The sequence below is a fragment of the Ambystoma mexicanum genome, chromosome 7q (genome assembly GCF_040938575.1).
Source record: "Ambystoma mexicanum isolate Mex_15411 chromosome 7q, UKY_AmexF1_1, whole genome shotgun sequence".
Classification (NCBI taxonomy): domain Eukaryota; kingdom Metazoa; phylum Chordata; class Amphibia; order Caudata; family Ambystomatidae; genus Ambystoma; species Ambystoma mexicanum.
The window spans coordinates 848,894,113-848,913,830 of record NC_090941.1 but is presented as its reverse complement, the minus strand read 5'-3'; positions in this window follow the sequence as shown (position 1 = coordinate 848,913,830).

Below are 19,718 nucleotides of genomic sequence, written 5' to 3'. Positions count from 1 at the left end.
AAATAGATGTGCCCGAACGTTTGGGACAGTAATATTTTTAGCGCACTACTCCTTTAATGAAACTGCATGACATTTTGCAATTTTATTCCCGACCTAATTCTGAATGACTTTGCAAAGTTTGGTGGGATTCTGTGAAGAGGGGACAAAATTAGAGGAGGGGTCCCAAAATAATGTAAAGACTTATAAATGAGGTGCCTTTTGACGAATCTACACTAATTTGGTTAACAGATAACAGGTCTATATCTAAATGTTTTTGCAAAGTTTGGTGGGATTTTGTCAAGAGAGGGCAAAATTAAAGGGTGGGGCCTCAAAATAATTTAAAGGTTTATGAATGAGGTGCCATGTGACAAATCTATACTTACTTTGGCAAACTGATAATAGATCTACATATGCATGTTTTTAAGGTGTGGTGGAATTTTGTCAAGAGGGGGCAAAATTAGGGGGCGTTCGAAAATATTGTAAAGGCTTATAAACGTGGTGTAATTTGAGAAATCTACACAAAGGTTTGTAAAAATATTATAGATCTAGATATAAAGGTTTTCGTAAAGTCAGAATGGATTTTGTCAAGTGGGGCCTAGGTTATATGACTATTGTATGTGCATACATTTGACACGTTTGAACAAATTAAACGTGGGTGGATTTCCAGCAAACTTGTGTAAGGAACTTTGGCAAGGACCTGAAAGCATTTTTTTTATTTGTGGACAAGTGTCATAATGTAGGTACAAAAAATAGTGATATACCTTTGGTGACTGAGGTGTAGCCTATGGTCATGAGCAGTGGCCAGATTGTCCGGGTCATGGAATAAGGCCATGACCCGGACAATCTGGTTACTGGCCATAACCACGAGGGACAACACATGGGGTTAAAGTGGCCATGTCCACCTGGGACTGACTTTGTGGTAAAGTTAATCGAAATTGGCATAGGTTTGAAAGGGAAGAAAAATGTGCTCATGGTAATATGGTCATAGGGTTTTCTTTATTTGCCTTCTGCAGGCTGCCATGGAAAGTGAAGAGGGGCTCTGTAGGGAACCTCGCCTTCCCTTTACATGGTGGCCATCATGGAAAAGGATTTTCCTTCCTATACCGGGACGCCGGAGGCCCCTTAAGAACATTTTTTAGCACCCCAGGTTTCCGCATTGGGAACCTAGGGTGCTAATGGCCTTCATCCCTCATTGCAGGGGCTGGAATGGAGGGATAATGGTCTGGAGAATTCTTATCCACCCTTGCTTCGCTTGGGTGATAACATGGCCTGCTAGGCCAGTATCCACCATTCCAGTCCATGAAATGGGGGGCAAAGTCTACAATATTACCATTAGCATAACACAAAATGCAAATGGAAATGTTGGAAAATCTTCTTGCGTCTATCTACTTTACTGAGAAATATAGAGTAGATTTAATGAAAAAACTTTATTAAGGGGACGTTATGGTTAAGTTGCACTAATAAAAACCTTTGAAATTCACTGAAAAAACATTGTTAAAAGGACGTTATGGTTAAGTTGGACTAATAAAAACCGATAAAATTAAATAAAAAACCTTTGTTAAAGGGACGTTATGGTTACAAGTAAAACAGAAACCCCCCAGAAATTCACCAATTATGGTAAACTAAGTAACCATAACTCGCGCCACCACTGTGCACTGCAAAGACTAACACCCAGGACATCAAAGATTACATCATAAATGTAATTGATGACATCACTGATGACATCACATATCTGGGCCACTTGTTTTTGTTCACTGACATATATAGGCCATAAGTTTTTCAGCTTTGCTTATAACTATAACATCCCTTTAACAACATTTTTTCACTGAATTTGATACGTTTCTAGCAGCACAATTTAACCATAACGTCCCTTAACAATGTTTTTTGAATTTCATAGGTTTTTAGTAGGGTACAGTAATGGAAACATAGCATTAGCATACTGTTGGCAGTGAAGGTGATATGTTTGTAGTACAGCACCTTCACCATAACGTCCCCTTAAGAACATTTTGTCAGTGATAGCTTGTCGGCCGTCCTCAAGAACGTGTGGAAAGGCCAAATTCCCCTGTGTATGTATCCATTTGTGCTTCCATTCCCTAATAGTGTCAGTGTATCTGGCAAATGAAAGGTGTGCATGTTAAGTTTTGGTGAGACTGTGCTTGGTGTTAATTTTTCTGTTAACATAGCATGGTGAATCTGTGCTGCAAATTAGTAGCCGAGATAGCTACAGGCAAGCAATGTGGAGGTTTCCTATGCAGACAGTGCCTGGCCGGCGTATCTGCAATCACAATGCAGGTATCCGTAAGACTGCAGTACTGGCCGCATGGCTGCAAGTGCGGAAGCACTTTGAATTGCTTGTGGCAACGCACGTCTATCTGTTGTACAACTATGTTCATGCCTAGGCCATCCTCTGTGTGCTGGTAAGGATGCCCCTGTCGCCAGCCCTCCGGACTCATACAGTAGGCTACCGCATTTTAAGTACTCTGCACAACTACGTGGGATGCTCTGGAAACCTACCAATCTGTCCCTGCACCAGGCCTGCCTGTATGAGGCCCACTTGAAAACAAGTAACAGCAACCTCGAGTGTACGCTGGGCGTGCTAATTGTCACAAAAGTTTGATTGATGTGCTGCTTTCCTTTCCATGACCCGTAAAACAGGCACACCATGTCTGCACTGAGCACTGTGCCGGAAAGTGTGAAGTGGTCGCCTGAGGGTCGTACAGTTGAGATAACGTTTAACTCCAGGTGTGACAGTTTGTAGTAAGTCTGCAAAATGGCAAAGCTGTTGTGGCTTGGTCACCAACAATTTGTGAATGTTTAACAGAATTACGTAAACAATATTACTAGTGCGTAAAACAGTAGTGTAACTGCATGGGCCACACTTAAGAATTACCTACCTCTTGCACGTATTAAAGCTCCATTTCTCCTTAATGTAAGCATGCTTCTATTTCACAAATCAGTTATATGTGTTCATCCTAGTCCTATGGCTAATGGCATACCATGAAGTGTCCGTACCGCATGCGACGAGAACAGCATAACGAACCAGTGGGCAGGGTACTACCCTGCCAAAAATGCAGTAGGGTAATGTCATGTACAGCATTCTCCACATAGGCTGCGGCCCACAACAGGGACACTCCTGTATGGCACCAGAGCTTTACAACACCCTTGTACACCATATGCTGCACTAAGGACCCTTACCTGCCAAAGTGCATTGTACTGTGCATGTACTGCAACGCGGTATTCTTCAGACGGAAGTAACTTTGAAGTGTTTGGAGATACTCCATCTGGGAGCAAGTCAATGCTTGGCATCTATTGAAGTGAGGGCCATCCAACAATTTCCTCTCTCTGCACATCCCCTATGGTATCCCTGTAGGTGCTGGCCCTTCTATGCCGGCTCTTGCCTTTCGTTCCCTCGGTGGTGTGTGTTACAAGAGCAAAAGAAATAGAAATGCACTGCAAAAGGAAAAAAGGTAAGTAAACAAGGCTTGTTTCTGAGTTTAACAATGGAAGTAGCAATGAAGGGAGGCAGGGCGCCGCGCATTGTATACCTTCCACAGATTGAGCGCTAAAAAAAAGGAGCCGGGGTACTGTGGAAAACACTGCAGTGTAATCTGGTACAAATGCCTTGCTGTTAAAAGAGATTGTTGTGCGTGTCACAGTGTGTTTTCAAGAGTTGAAGTGTGCCATACCTACCACAAACATTCTTCCTATACTTCCAAAAAGGGCAGCAATGCAATTTATGTAGGACGTGCAAAAGTGGAAATGCAGTAATATTAAGAGGAATGCTGTTTGTGGGGAAAAATGTTCATGCTGTGAAACATCAGATTCCCATTTTAGTTGTAAAAAGGCACAAATTGACTTCTTCATATTGTACCGCGCTTTCTCCATTTCCGGACCAAATGAAAAATAACACAGCGACATGGGTGTCTGCGTACTGGCATAAAAATGTATGCAGGAGATCGCAAACAGGCGCATGACCTGGCCAAGTGCCTCCTTCAGCGCAAACGGCACTGAAAAGTGTGTTACATGTTCTCCAATTTCCCCTCCACAATCAAGCACAATAATATGGACGTGATTGCGAGTCATCAAAGTGTCACACACACAAACCAAAATCAATCACTTCATTGTAGGTACTCCATATGAGTACAAATCCACATAATAAAATCCACAATCACCTGCCATTACACACTGTCCTCCATGCACTCGCAATCAATGTATGTACAACTCCCCCATAAAGCATACTCTGCGGCTCCAGCAACACACAGCATAAGCACCCCCTCTACATTTCGCTTGACAAATACACCTTGTACCAGTGTCTGCGCATGCTATCTAGACCCAACAACCTTATTGACTAATCCTGTGTCCGACACAGGCCCAATGCTATGGCGGCCATCTGCAAAAACTGCAGCGATGTCGGCTGACTTTTTGAGCTGTGTATTTTTGTGTTTTGTACGTCAGCTCACATTCTTACAATAGGGTCTTCAGTGCAGCCTGTAGATTGTGAAACAAAATGTCATTGCCACTGGTCGACAAAGACATGCCATTTCCTTTGAAAAGGTGTATATATTGCAAAGTTTGGTGAGGTTTGGTCCAGGGGGGGCAAAGTTATAAGGTGGGTAGCAAAACTTCTTTTTTTCCCATAGACTGAATGGGGAAAAAACTTTGCTCACGCCTACAGCACACACCGCTGGACGGATTTTCACCAAATTTGGACCAGGAGCAGCGGCTTGGTCCCGAAAGCGTGCTTTTGCAAATTCGGTGAAAATCCATCCAGTAGTTTTTTTTAAAATGACCAAAAAGTAGGTCACACAAAATTAGTGATATCTATGTTCGATCCGCAGACACACTTCCCTGTTCATTCCGCGGACAATGTCCTGATTGGCCAACCGGCGTGCGTCATGTCCGCGGACATGCAATGTGTTCGCTGATTGGACGGTGAAGGCGTGAAGAGCGTCAGATTTTTGGGAACGCCCACCATCTTGGATTCGCGGACGTCCGCGGACAGCACAGTGAAACTTGGTAGAAAAATACTATTTAGTAGAGTGTGTTGGTGTGTAAGACTGTTTGGGGAGGATGGGGGAGTAAGAGATGGGTTAAATGATGTATTTTGTAGGTGGTAGACCACCCTGTTGTGTTCGCTTTTTCCGCAGACAACACGGATGTCCTGAAATGTTCTAAATAAACGAAATGGGGGTGTCTTGAGGACACTACGCCTGTATGGATGGTTCGTAGGCAAGTTGAAACTGTTCTAAGAACACACGCGGTGTCCTGAAATGTTCAAAAATAAACTAAATGGGTGTGTCCTGAGGACGGTATGCCTGTCCGTTTTGTTCGCAGGCAAGTTGAAACTGTTCTAAGAACACATCATGTGTCCTGGGATGTTCATCAATAAACAAAATGGGGGTGTCCTGAGGACGGTGGATGTTCATCAATAAACAAAATGGGGGTGTCCTGAGGACGGTATGCCTGTCCGTACTGTTCACAAGCAAGTTGAAATAGTTCTAAGAACACATGAAGTGTCCTGGGATGTTTGTAAATAAACAAAATGGGGGTGTTCTGAGGACGCTACATCTGTCCGTATTGTTCGCAAGCAAGCTGAAACTGTTTTAAGAACACTTGCGGTGTCCTGAAATGTTCGTAAATAAACAAAATGGCTGTGTCCTGAGGACGCTGTCCGTATTGTTCGCTGGCAAGTTGTAATTGTTCTAATAACACATTGTGTGTCCTGGGATGTTCGTAAATAAACAAAATGGGGGGTGTCCTGAGTACGCTATACCTGTCCGTACTGTTCGTAGGCAAGTTGAAATTCTTCTAAGAACACATCAAGTGTCCTGGGATGTTCGTAAATAAACAAAATGGGAGTGTTTTGAGGACGCTAGCCCTGTCTGAATTGTTCGCAAGCAAACTGAAACTGTCCTAAGAACACACGCGGTGTCCTGAAATGTTTGAAAATAAACAAAATGGGTGTGTCATGAGGACGGAATGCCTGCCCGTTTTGTTCGCAGGCAAGTTGAAACTGTTCTAAGAACACATGCAGTGTCCTGAAATGTTCGTAAATGGACGAAATGGGGGTATCCTCAGGACGCTGTCCGTATTGTTCTCTGGCAAGTTGAAAGTGTTCTAAGAACACATCATGTGTCCTGGGATGCTCGTAAATAAACAAAACGGGGGTGTCCTGAGGACGCTATGCCTGTCCGTACTGTTTGTAGGTAAGTTGAAACTGGTCTAAGAACACTCATCATGTCTGCAGACATTAAAAGTGCCCATATGGCATAGTTAAAATGTTTGACTCTATTGGTGTGATATGCTGCGGTGGTTGTGCCCAGGGCATAGAGTCTTGGGAGCATGGCCGTATGGGGGTGTCCATGCTCCCAAGACTCTATGCCCTGGCCACAACCACCACAGCATATCACACCCATAGTGGCTTATAACTTTGGGATCCAAGAACAAATTTATAAGCAACCAAGTTATAAGCCACTATGGGTGTAATATGCTGTGGTGGTTGTGGGCAGGGCCTATAGTCTTGGGTGCATGGACAAGACCAAATTTATAAGCACCGAAGTTATAAGTCACTATGGGTGTGATTTGCTGCGATGGTTGTACTTATTATAATATACTTACTGTTTGGTTTAGTAACTGGAGTACATGTATTTCTTGTTCATTTCTGTGATAAAAGAAAAGATCATGTTAGTATTGGTATTTTGTAGCGACTTATAACATTGAATAATCAACAATTTTTTTTTACCCTCATATTTAGTAGATTACAAACCAGCGTACTGTGCAATTTGCTCAGTTTCTGTGTTTGTTGCTAAAATCATTGGGTCTGTGGGAGAAAAGAAAATCCATATTGGATTTAAAAAAAAACTTTTTTTGTTGTGCTACAGTCTATTTGTTTGTTTGTTTTCAGTGTTCACTTGTTGTTTCTGGCCAATGCTCTATATATTGGCTTGTTGCAGATTTTTGGAGCAGTTAGATGCCTGTTGACATATTGTAACTGTGTATTTTTTGTTATAATGAAGTGGTATTGTTTTATCTGTTTGGATATTGTAAAATTTTGGGGCAGTTAGATACCAGTTGGCGTATTCTGTCTATTTTTTGTTATAATGTAGTGGTATTGATTTATCTGTTTGGTTATTGAAAATCTTGGGGTAGTTAGATACCAGTTGGCGTATTCTAACTGTTTATTGTTTGATATAATTTAGTGGTATTCATTTATCTGTTTAGTTGTTGTAGAATCTTGGGGCAGTTAGATACCCGTTGGCATACTCTAACTGTTTATAGTTTTTTATAATGAAGTGGTATTGATTTATCTGTTTGGTTATTGTAAAATCCTGGGGCAGTTAGATACCAGTTGGCGTATTCTAACTATCTATTTTTTTATATAATTTAGTAGTATTCATTTATCTGTTTAGTTGTTGTAGAATCTTGGGGCAGTTATGTAGCTGTTGGCATATTGTAACAGTTTATATTTTTTTAATAGAAGTTTAGTTAATGTTTAAGTACAGTTTAGTTAATACATTTTGGTTTTAAGAAGATTAAATAAGCGTTTGTAAGATTTGCAGGTAATCTCTGCTTTAGAGTAATGGTACTATCATTACATTCGAACCATCCACATTTTTTTTTTATATATGAAGTATAGTGACCTGCATTGGTTGTGGCTCCTGTGTGGTAGATTATACCTATTGTTGTAAAGGTTTTCTTACCAAGTGATACTTGACCATGTGTGAATCCAGTCAGTTTGCAGTTGTTTTTGGTACCATCTGCATTGTAACGTAGAAGCATTAGTATTACATATTTACTATGTGTTTGTATTAGTAAGGTGGAGCAATTATCCGAATTGCAGGTAGTACATAATCTACCATGGTTTGCATTTTGTACAAGTTGCTGAAATGGAACGGATTCATAATTAGGTATTGATACATACACAAAGCGCTCATTGGGGATTTGTTCTTGTGTCACATTGTTGCAGAGAGTGCATGTATGTTTCCACATGTTTGAAATCTGGAAGATTTGATTTATAGGTATGTTTTTGTTTTCCAGTACTTGTAGTAAGGTCATTAGAAATTCTTGTGTATCTTCCTGTGAGTTTAAAGTGAATTTCACCATTCCAGCACAGTAGTCCAATTGTTGTCTTATTCCATAAACACAATACGTGCTGTCAGGATTGTTTTGTTTGTTGCGTTTCTATGAAGTACTAACATTTGCAAACACAATTGGTCTGTACTGTATAAGTAAATGTTGTCAACAATTGGTGGTAATTGAAATAGAATATTCATTGCTACATTTGCGTAGAAACTTACACCAATTACATTTGAAAGTTTAAATGGACCAGGTCGTTCTGTATCTGAGTGCTTTTTTTTTAGTTTGTCTTCCTTTTTTGAAGAAGTACCTGGTTTACTTTCCCTAATAGTTTCTTTTTTGTTTGTGGTACTTGATGAAGTATTAGTTTTTTTCATTCTCGTTGGAGGATTTGCAGTTACATCCTGTTGCATTTCTGTTTGATTTAGTTTTTTTTAGAACATTTTACTTTTTGTGGAACAGGATATATTTTTAGAGGGGGGGTGTATAGGTAACGAAGTCTATTGTATTCTAAAATGCAAGGAATATCAGCGTTTACTTTACTTGCATCAAAGTTGATTAGAAATAGACTGTCAAGTGTACGTAACCATGATAGTGCTACGTAGCTCATGCCTTCTTTAAAGACTGTGTTACCAATGTTTATCAATGCTTTGTTTAGGGTAAGACCTTGTGATTTATGAATGGTGACTGTGTATGCAAGAGTTAGAGAAAATTGTTCTCTGCGTACATACATGTCTTTGAAGAGAAGGAATCGAGCTGTTGAGCGTCCTATACTTTTCACTTCTGAAAGTTTGTCAAAGAGAATATTGACAAACTGAATGTTGTTGTCACGTGGGTATGTTTGAAAGCCAACAACTGTACCCAGTGCTCCATTAACTAGTCCTTGATCCACGTCAAGGTTACGTTTAAGCATTAATCTGCAATTTAAGGATAATTTTAATTTTTTTCCAATCCAGCTGGCTTGGAGATTGAATTTTCTAAACTATTTAGTCTCGTTGCGGCTTGTTCACACATGGGTAGTGTCATACCATGTATGTCTAGTTTGTCTGTGGCGCTAATTTCAATTATTGGTTGCATTTCTTTTTTTAACATTGTTTCATTGAATTTGAAACAGCTTTCAAGAGTTGGCATTAAGGCCATACAATTGACAAATTTGTGGGCTTATTGTTCCATAACATCCGTAGCACATGCATTATCGCCATAAAGTGCATGAAGGTGCTGGGTTTTCAATATTGTTTGTGCTTCTTGAGATAATATACCAACTCTAATACTTTTTAAGATGTTGGCATAAGTGAGATCTGCAGATTGCCACATGTTTTCTGTTAATTCTCTGTATTGGAAATGTTGCCAAAGGTTGACATTTCCAATGCTGCCAACAGTTTTACGGCAGAGTTTGTGTCCTAAGGTTTTAAAAATAGGCTCACCTTTCACTGGTGTCAATTGAAGAAGATCTCTGAAAACAATAATGTGTTTTCCTCCAAAGAGATCTTCGTAGTTTGTTTTGAGTACTTCTTGTAATCTGAGGTGAATCGAAGCCAACATTAGGTTGGAGACCATGCTCACTTCATCTATTAGTAGCATTTTGATTTGTTTTAATACTCTGCATAGTTCCATTGCAGCTTCTGTCGAAAGATTGTAATAGTCTCATTTGTTTTGGTGTTTTACTGGCAGGAGTAGTAATCAGTGTAAAGTGACACTGCCTATGTTGTAGGCAGCTAAACCTGTGGGGGCAGTGACAACAGCTGACAGTTTGTTGTTTGTCAATTGTTGAAGGAATTTACTGATGATTTTGATTAAGAATGTTTTGCCAGAACCAGCTTCACCACTGACGTTCAGTAGTATAGGTTTGTAATTTTGGCAGGTGGATTCTTTTTTTTCATGTTGTACACCATGTGCAATTTCTTTTGTTACTTCTTGAAAAATGCTACGTTGCTCATTGTTTAGTTTTGATTGTAGTATAGTTAAGTCTTCTTACTGACACATGCTGTTTTCTACTTCCGTCATAGCTAATTCTGCCTCATTTGTTATTAGTGGCTCTCCCAGTGGTTCTTGGCTACTGTCAGGAGTGTCCTTATCTAGTTGGGCCTGGAGTTCTTCTTCGTGTTGCTGTTCATTGTGCAACATTGTTTTGTACTGTGTAAAGATTACATCGGTTATAGTGCTTTCATTTGCTTTGAAAGCGTCTTCATAGGAGTCCTAGTTATCTAGTATTTCTTCTTCTTTTCTCCATGGTTTAAAGAGTTGTAGCAGGGACATGTAATATAGTTCTTTATGTTGAGGAGTCTTTCATGACAATTTGATATGATTAATTAAATTTGGTTTGGTGAGTTTTACTAAGCTGCCTTCACAATTTGACACTCTGTGTTTACCTTTTTTTTCATCTGGTTTTATATTATTTTTGTATGTGAAGTTTTGGGTTATGTGGTATAGACATATGGTTTCCAAAGTGATACTTCTGTTTTGGTAGTATGTGTCCAGTAAATTGTTTTTTAAAATGTCTTGGCTGTTGGGATCATGTTTGGCTATTGTTTCTATATCGTCGTATGATTTTAGAACTCTTTTTCTAGATTTAGCAGGACCAAGATTTAGCCATACTATATTTTCAGATTTCCCATACAAAGCAGTACCAGTTCAACAATCTGCTGCTTCATAGGAGCCACATTCTCTATGGGAGAGCATTTTTATGCCCAAGCTGTATAATTTCTGAGACAGTCTTTTGTCTGATGACAGGTCATTCCAGAGGTCTTGGAGATCTGATTTTTCTGATTTGGTTAAGTATGCTGTAACATATCGTGCAACTGCAGTGGAATTGTCTGCAATGTACTGCACATCTACGTTTGCATTCCATAAGTGGGCAATGATTGTATTGTAATCATTGATATATTTTTCTTCTTCTTTTCTTTTTATGTAATATTTATTTTTAGGTGATTTACCTTTAACGCTATGTCTAACTGAAGACATGAAGTTGTTTACTTGACCTGTTTTTGTAACCGGTCTAGGGAAACCAAAGCAGCATTTGGTGTAGTATTTCCCTTTGTTTTTGTAACTGCGACGACAATATTTGCCACATTTGTGTCTTTGAAATTGTAACATTTGTGCATGAAGATCACCATTTGTTGCTTCTGATGGAATTTCACAAGTGAAATATTTTTCAATAAACTGTAACACAGTGGCGTCATTGTCTTGACCAAATTTAGGGGTCGATTCATGGAACAAACGTGCGCCGAAAATCCCAGCGCAAGCAGGCGCAAGGTGGTGCAAGTGTGAGAAATCAAGCGTGCGGTACAAGGAAGTCGCTGCGCTAGTTTCCCGCTGGTCGTGTGCCAAATCCATGCATGTCGCACATGGGCACACACGTCATCAAACGGCGTGTACGCGCACAGCAAAAGCGCACATAGCGTGGCGCACACGACAAAAGTGGGCAGAACAGTGGGCGTAACACGTGGAATGGGGAGCAACGCATGAAAAAGAAGGCGTAACTGGGAAAGTACTGCAGGGAACTACACGGAACGCCCACACGCACGCGAACAATCCGTATTCATCGATTCGAATACGGGAAACCCGCGCACGGCAAAAGACGCGCACAGGCGTCAACGTGTCTGCCACACGAAGGCAGGCGGAAGCATCCCTGCGCACAGTATAAAAGTGCGCGCAAACAACAAACACGTATATACAGCGACGATGAATGCCCCATTTGTCGCAGCACTGATCGTGGGACACCGCAGGAGGAGGAGAATAGCCAGGGCACGCATTTTCTCACCACGGACAAGCCTTTTTGGGATGCCAGACGACCAGGTCTACGGAAGGTATAGGTTTCCACCCCATATCATCCTAGACCTAGTCAGGGAGTGGGAAGATGACCTTTCATCCCCCACCCTTTGCTCCCAAGCATTGAGCCCCTTGGAGAAGGTGCTCAATGTCCTGCATTTTTTGGCCACTGGGTCATTTCAGCGGACCACTGCCATAGTGGGGGGGTCTCACAGGCCACGCAGTCACGCTGCCTACACCAGGTCTTGGCAATCATGACAGCGCGCCCCTCAGTCCGCAGGCACATATACATGCCCAGAACACCCGCAGAAAGGCAGGCCATTGTCCTGGATTTTTACAGGGTGGCACACTTCCCCAAAGTGCTTGGTGCCATAGATTGCACCCATGTGGCCCTACGTCCACCTAGGGCCACTGAGCACATCTACCGAAACCGCAAGCACTGGCATTCCATCAACGTACAGGTGGTATGCGATGCAAAGGGAATCATCACCTCTGTCTATGCAAACTACCCTGGCTCCACCCATGACAGTTTCATATACAGAATGTCCACCCTGAGCCGGGCCCTAGAAGCTGGGCAGCATGGCGACACATGGCTCCTAGGTGAGTACAAATGCCCTTGCACATGCATGCATGTCACACACACACACACAAATACACAAACCCCAATAATCACAACCATTTTCACCTCCCCAGGGGACAGTGCCTACCCTCTGAGCAACCACATGATGACGCCAATTCGGAACCCCACCACACCACCCCAGGTAAGATACAACGCCACCCATATTGCAACCAGGGCCATAGTGGAGCGCACATTCGGAGTGCTCAAGTCACGCTTCCGCTCCCTTGAACGCTCTGGCGGGCAGCTACTCTATGCACTCCCAGTAGTGTGCAGGATCATTGTGGCAGCATGTGTCCTGCACAATGTTGAACATGGCAGGGCGTACCGGTGGACATGGTGGTGCCCCCACATCCCCAACCACAGGCACAGGTGCTGCCCATCGGAGGGGATAGGGCACGTGGCGAGGAAGCCCGGACCCAGCTTGTGGCCACATTTTTCACCTAAACTCCCACCCCTGCGGAGTGCACACAGGCCTGGCACATACCAGGTGACAATCGATGATGACAAAGAGACAGTCAACTGTCACAACCTTACCACCCTGAGATTGTTGCCATGGAAGTGCCACATTGTGTGCATCCCTAGCTACTTAAACACAAGCTATCCTGTGTGATCAAAAGGCACACATATGATATATGATATGGTATGATATGATATGGCATTTGTAACACGCCTATACACAAGTGTTTCAAGGCGCGACGAGGCAGGGAGGGTGGAACAAGGGAAGACAGACAACGATCCTACTAGGCAAGGTGTCATTTAGATTGCGCAAGTGCAGGGGTAGGGGGAAGGGAAAAGTGCAAGGGGAGGGGGAGAGTGCAGTACAGGGTAAGTAGAATAAAAAACAAATAAATAGGCCAGCTGGTGGCAAGTGCAAAGGTAAGTGCAGACAAGTGCTGGGAAGGGGGGGCTGTAGGGACACAGAGGCAGTCCCGCAGTGCAGGGGTTGCCAGAGAGGCAGTGCAAGTGGAGAGTGGCTGGGCCAGGGACCGAGGTCGGTGAGAGTGGCCCAGTTGCAGATTCAGTGCAGTTTCAGTGAAGAAATTAGCAAGGGAGAGAGAAAGCAGAAGTAAAGAGGAAGGTGTTGAGGTGCTTCCTGAACCAGAGATGGTTCTCCTCAAGTTTCAGGGAGGCAGGAAGGCTGTTCCAGAGGGAGGCCCCTGCCGCGGAGAGAGATCTACCCCCAGCTCGTTCCTTCGAGAAGCGGCTGACCCTGACATGCAAGGTGTGAATCACACACACCTGCAAAACAGGCCATGACCATCACTGTTATGTCACTCAAACCCTCCCAAACCACAGCATGACATGGCAAGCAATACCCATACACCAACACAGTACCAATAAGGTACACATTGCCATGTGAAAAATGTAAATTGGCATCAGACAATGATGATTGACATGGAATCAGATGAAATGACTGACCAACAACCTCCCACCCAAAATAAGCCATTCCCAAATGCATCACAAAAGTAGTAGCCGCAACATAACAATGAATGCCTGTCTACATGCACATTGTGCATTGCAAAATCAACAATGCAGCTTCTGTGTGCTGTGTCCAACTCCTGCAACACACTGCTCATCGCACAGCACAGTGAACAGCCATTGTGTGTGATGCACACCCTGAGCATCACATCTAAGTGACTAACCACATCAAAAAGCAAATTAGGCATGTACAGGATCCATAATTGGTCACAGAACATGTGCTGCAGGGACACAGTGGGCAGCAGAAGGCAAACAGAGTGTACACGTGGATATCCAAGGGTGGTTGTACATGTAGTGCATCATAGTGCGAGTGTGCGGGTCAGTAAGGACATGCACTCAACATATGCATGTGCAATCAAGTGACCATCAGTGTCCTCTACACATCACATGTGAACATTCACCATGTGTACACCCCAGCATGTCAAACCACAACTATCCCCTCACACCTGAAAGGTAAACACAACACATGAACATGCATTGATCAGCAGAACACATCATGTACATAGGATACCACAATTACAATGTCAGGGTTCCCATCACACTGAAGGGCAAGGCAACTATCAACAACAAAACACCCCCCCCCCTCACAAATGACCATGACCCACTGAACAACTGCACCTGGGTCATGGAGCCTTCAACCCTCCATTTCACCTGGCCACAGGATCACCCTTCCCCTTTGTCACCATCTCCCACCTTGTGTGTTAAAAGTTGCCTGCACCCTCAGAGTCCACCTTCATTTGCAAAGACACAAAATCCAAGGCAGAAAAACGAACCAGAACAGCCTCCAGTAGATGACTTGAAGTAGCAGTACCTCACAAAGTCCAAGTACTACCACAATGATGTAACAACCAAGGTAGCACAGTAAAACAATGTCACAACAGGATGTGAACCATGTGTGGTACATAACATAGAATGATGCACCACGAACGGATGTGTACTGTCACAGCTCCCGTGTACAGGCGCAGGAGTTGCACGAACCAACCACCCCCACCGTGGCCTGGGTGCCTGCAAGGTCAAGCTCACACAGGCCTCTGAGACCCTGGTGGGGAAGGAGGGTCAGGGATATGCAGTCGGGACAGGCGTTGGCATACTGGATAACTGAAATGAGGGGCAGGAGAGGGGAGTAGGAATGACACGTGAAAGTAGGGAATGCACTAAAATGTAGTACTTGCATTAACACATACACAATCATAACAAACTTGTACATCATTTTCAGGGCCTTCCGGAGTCCAGGCGCAGGAGTGGCACGAACCAACCACCCCCTCTAGGGTTTTGGCGCCTGCAAGCTTGGGGCTTACACAGGCATCCGCAACCCCAGCGGGGAAAGAGGGTTAGGGAACGTTGGTTGGATAGGTACGGGAAGCAGGAACACTGGCTAGAGGGTACAGAGTTTAGAATTGGATAGGACTCGGGGTGATTAGGGAAAAAAAACATACCAAATTGAATTACACATTCATCCATGCATCAGTGCACCCCCCAGCAAGCCTATGTAGAGCAGTTTGAAAGAAAAACAACAAGACACTCAGCTCTGGTTTTGAGTGCTGGCCTCCTGCCTGCGCACTCTCGGGTCCGGTTACAGGAGCACTTTAATGCTGAAAAGAGAGCCACAGTTAATAATCTGTGCGTGCCCATAACACACAAACACACCACCAAATATGCCCCACAGCAACAAACTGCTCTACAAACAGACAATCTGGTGTGGATGCTTCGTACCCATTCCCCCTGTGATGGTTTATACACAGTCAATGCAGTAAGTCAGGCGCCGGTGGGTGTGTGGCAAATGGAACACCAATGTGTCACGATTCACACAACATGCAATGTTCCCTGGGTAAGCAGACAGACGCATATAGCAAGGTATGACTTCAGAAAAAGTTGTGTCCCACCATGACCGAAAAAAAATAGGCAGTGCATGTTTCAAAATGTACATGGAAATGAAATGCACTGCACCCGAGTCTGTCCCTTGCTGTATGTCCCTGTGAGCTGCTCCTTTCCATGTCTCGGAAGGCTACATGGGTGATACAAGTGCCTCAATGGCCCATGGTGGACCGGAGGGTATGTGCCACTGCCCCTGCAGGTGCCCCAGACAACCTTACAATCAACTAGCCATCAGTCCACCAACACACCTGAGCTGTATTGTGCGCTTCAACACCAATATTCGTCCAAGCTCACCGTCAGTGCTGCTACTAAGCCTGCATGTGCAACTGGCCTAGTGGAAGCTTTGCTGTGTTGTGGCCCCCGTGTGCTGCTCACCTTGCCTGGAGTCTCTTGAAACACGTCAGCAGTTCTAGGATGTATGTCTGCAATCCCTGTGCCTCTGCTTGCGCACACATGTGCATGTGGGCACCAACAAACGTGTCCAGAATCCAGACATCCAATGGGCCATGTCTGCTGGCAAAGTTGGTCTGGAGGCTCATCCCCCTGCAGAAAGGGCATGAAACACATGATTAATGCTTTAGAGTCATCTGTGTGTGTCTCTTCAGGCATCTCATTACTGGACCATGTCAGAGATGTACATCAGAAATCACACCATCAGTCCGTCTTTCACATCCAAAGTGTGCAACACACTATCTATGGCATGAATTGCAACAAGCACGTGTACAGTAAAGATATGAAACATACCACACAATGCATAGCAATGAATGTACACATTAATCATGAAACACCCCATCTAGCAAAAGCAGAACAGTGGTCAATAATTCCGCAATCATCCCCACTAGGGGAGTTAACACAAGTTACACAGCGCCAGATATGCCACAGATATGACAGTCCAAAGCCCTTGTGTAATAGGCTGTTACACCGAATCATCCTTGCGAGCCCATGGATAAGGGAAGCAGGAGTGGCATATGTGAGTCAAGGACCCCAAGCAGCAAACACATACACAAGACAAGCCTGAAGGGCCCAGCTGGAACAGACAGTGGATGCTTTCAAAAGCCACAAAGCACCGCACCGTCACATGAAAGCACAATAGACAAGCAATTTTAAACTATATTAACTAATTACACTAACTATGAAAAACCTACATTACCTAATTAAACTATCAAACAGAAACTTAACTAACTAAACTAAAAGAAAAATCAAAAATGGCCACATACGACCCGGGTGGGGGAGGCTGCTCAACACCCACATGCGATGATGCTGAGCCAAAAAAAAAATCCCCATGGGCTCAAAGCCTGCACAGCCCGACCTATGTGGGAGATAGATGGTCGTCCGAGTCTGGCTCATCCTGGAAAGGAGGACGTGGCACAGTAGCCTGGCCACGCCTAGCCGCAGCTTGCCCCTCGACGGCAGCAAGTCTGCCGGAAGGGTGAGCCTGGTTCTGTGTGGTGATGTGACGTAGGTCTGCATGCAGAACCTCACGTGATATACATGCTTCCTTTTGCAAGGTAGCACGTGTAACACAGAGTTCCTCCTGCAAGGCCTGGCTGGACAACCGCTGCACCTCCCAGCAAGCCTGTAGCTCAGCCGAGATGGTACGTTCAAGCTGTGCAAACCTCTCCTCTGCCCGCTGCCTCTGGGGCATCAGAAGGACACCCAGAGTGGATTTGAGGGAAGCATACTCCTCCCTCAGGGCCTCCATGTGCGCCTCTGCATGAGCAGCAATTGCTTGGCGCAGAGACGACATTTCAGCCTGGCGTGCCCTGTCTGAGGCCGCCATGCCCAGCCTGAGTGAGCGGGCCGTGGACCGTGCCGCCTGTTGCTGGAGAAGCACCTGCCTAGCAGGGGGGAGCACAGATCGGGCCACACGCTCCATGCTCTCAGCGATGTTCTCCATTGCTGCCCCCTGCCGTTCTGAATTGGCAGTCATGTCTTGCTCCCACTCAGTATACTGTGGTTGCGCGCGCCGACCGCGTTGCTGGGCTTGACCCCTGCGGGACCCAAGGACCGGTTGTCCTCGCTGTGTTGGCACCGCCCGTGGCTGCACGACTACATTCCCCCGTCAACGTGATGTCCCAGGCACATCAGTGACTGGTGTGGAGGGCGACCCTGTGTCCTGATCCACCACGGGTGGAGGTACCAAGACTGTCTGACCCCTCAGTGCAGGTGTCACGGACAGAGGAGTGTCCACATCAGAATCACTCACCCCTGACACATGGACTTGATGCTCATCCAACTCGACATGGATGTCAGAGTCGTCATCAGGGCTGGACTCATAGGCAGCCAGAGACAAGATGGACTGTAGCACTTGGGGGTTTTCGTGCCCTACTACCCCACGACCCCCACTTGTGCCGGGTTGATGTAGTGGTAACAACCCTGTGTCTGGCATAACAACACCATCCCCCGGCTCCATTGCGTCATCATCTGAAAAATATAGAGAAAAAAGATCACTACACATGTCAGAAGCACACAACACACACACACAATGTCAACAAACACATCAGGCAGACATGTGACACACAAAATAGAACCTGGCATGCATGCTGGGTCAACTTTGAATTGCTTCTGTGATCAGACCTGTCGAAAGGTGGCAGTTTGCATAGAAGTGGGTCTATGCAGTGCAGCAAATGTGTATGTCACTCACTACGTACATGTACAAGGACTTCATGGTGTGTGTCAGGAAATATGAAGGCAGTGCAAGGTCAAATTCAGGCATCACGTGCAATGTGCATTAAATGGGTAGCATATCTACAAGCAAAGCACCCCTCCACCTAAGTGCAAAAGCAGGGATGCCTAGCATGGTATCAAAAGGCTGACCATAGACCTGTGTAGTGACAGGCAGTGTTGACTGGCATCAACAGCTTAATGTGATTCAAGTGACAACACTGCAAATGATGATGGGACAGTTAGCAGGACACATGATGAAAACTCTGGAGGCCGCCCACGTGTGAAGAAGACACTACAACAGTCGGACAGCGTCATTGGCCATTAAACAGGCTGAGGCCTGTGACCCACACAGATTGTCAGACCCTAAACATGTGTGCAACGCAGTACTGAGCCACAGTTGACATGGGAAGGCTGATGAGATGCCATGCAATGTATGTCACCCAGGACTTGTATTACAGTGATCATCCAGTCAAGGACACATAGGGCCATGCGTGCAATGCACATGGAGCATGAATGGGCCCTCATGTCCCTGCGGGGCATCTGACCTATGCACAGTACAAGTGAGATACCCTGCATCAAGTACTAAGGCTGTACCACACAGCATATGTCTGGCAGATTGTACGCTGGAAGTTAGCATGTACACAGGACGCATGAACAGGAAAGTACCCAATGGCAAGATTGAAGCAGACCAGTGCAAAGGTGGAACTGCGGTGCAGAGTGGCGGAGGAGGGGCACAGGGAGCATGCCTACATGGAGTACCCGCATGCAGGCATAGGACACATGCACGTCAGTCATGCTATGACATTGTGCCTGGGCTGAGAGGAAGGTCACCCCACGCCACATGCAGAAGGGCCAGTGAGCTGGAACATGGACCGGAGGGGTATACTGGTAACCAGCATGTGAGTAGGGTGCAATACTGGTGATGCGGACAGTCCCCGTCTGCTCCACATGTCCACCATCCAGCAGAGCAGACATGCATCACGGAAGCATTGCATTACTTGCACATCAGAACCATGTACACGTCACATGTAGTGGCAATCATGCACAACACATCCCACAAGTAAAACACATACGTCCTCAACAAACACGCATCAACACTGACTGGACGGGGCATCAAAGTCCAGCATCTCTCCCACTCCTTCGACCGATTCAGGTGGTATGAACTCCGCAACGAGTGACTCATGCAGAGTGAGCTCTTCCTCCTCTGGTGCAGGCCCACCGCCAGTCACCAGAGTCAAGTTGTAATTTGAGGCAC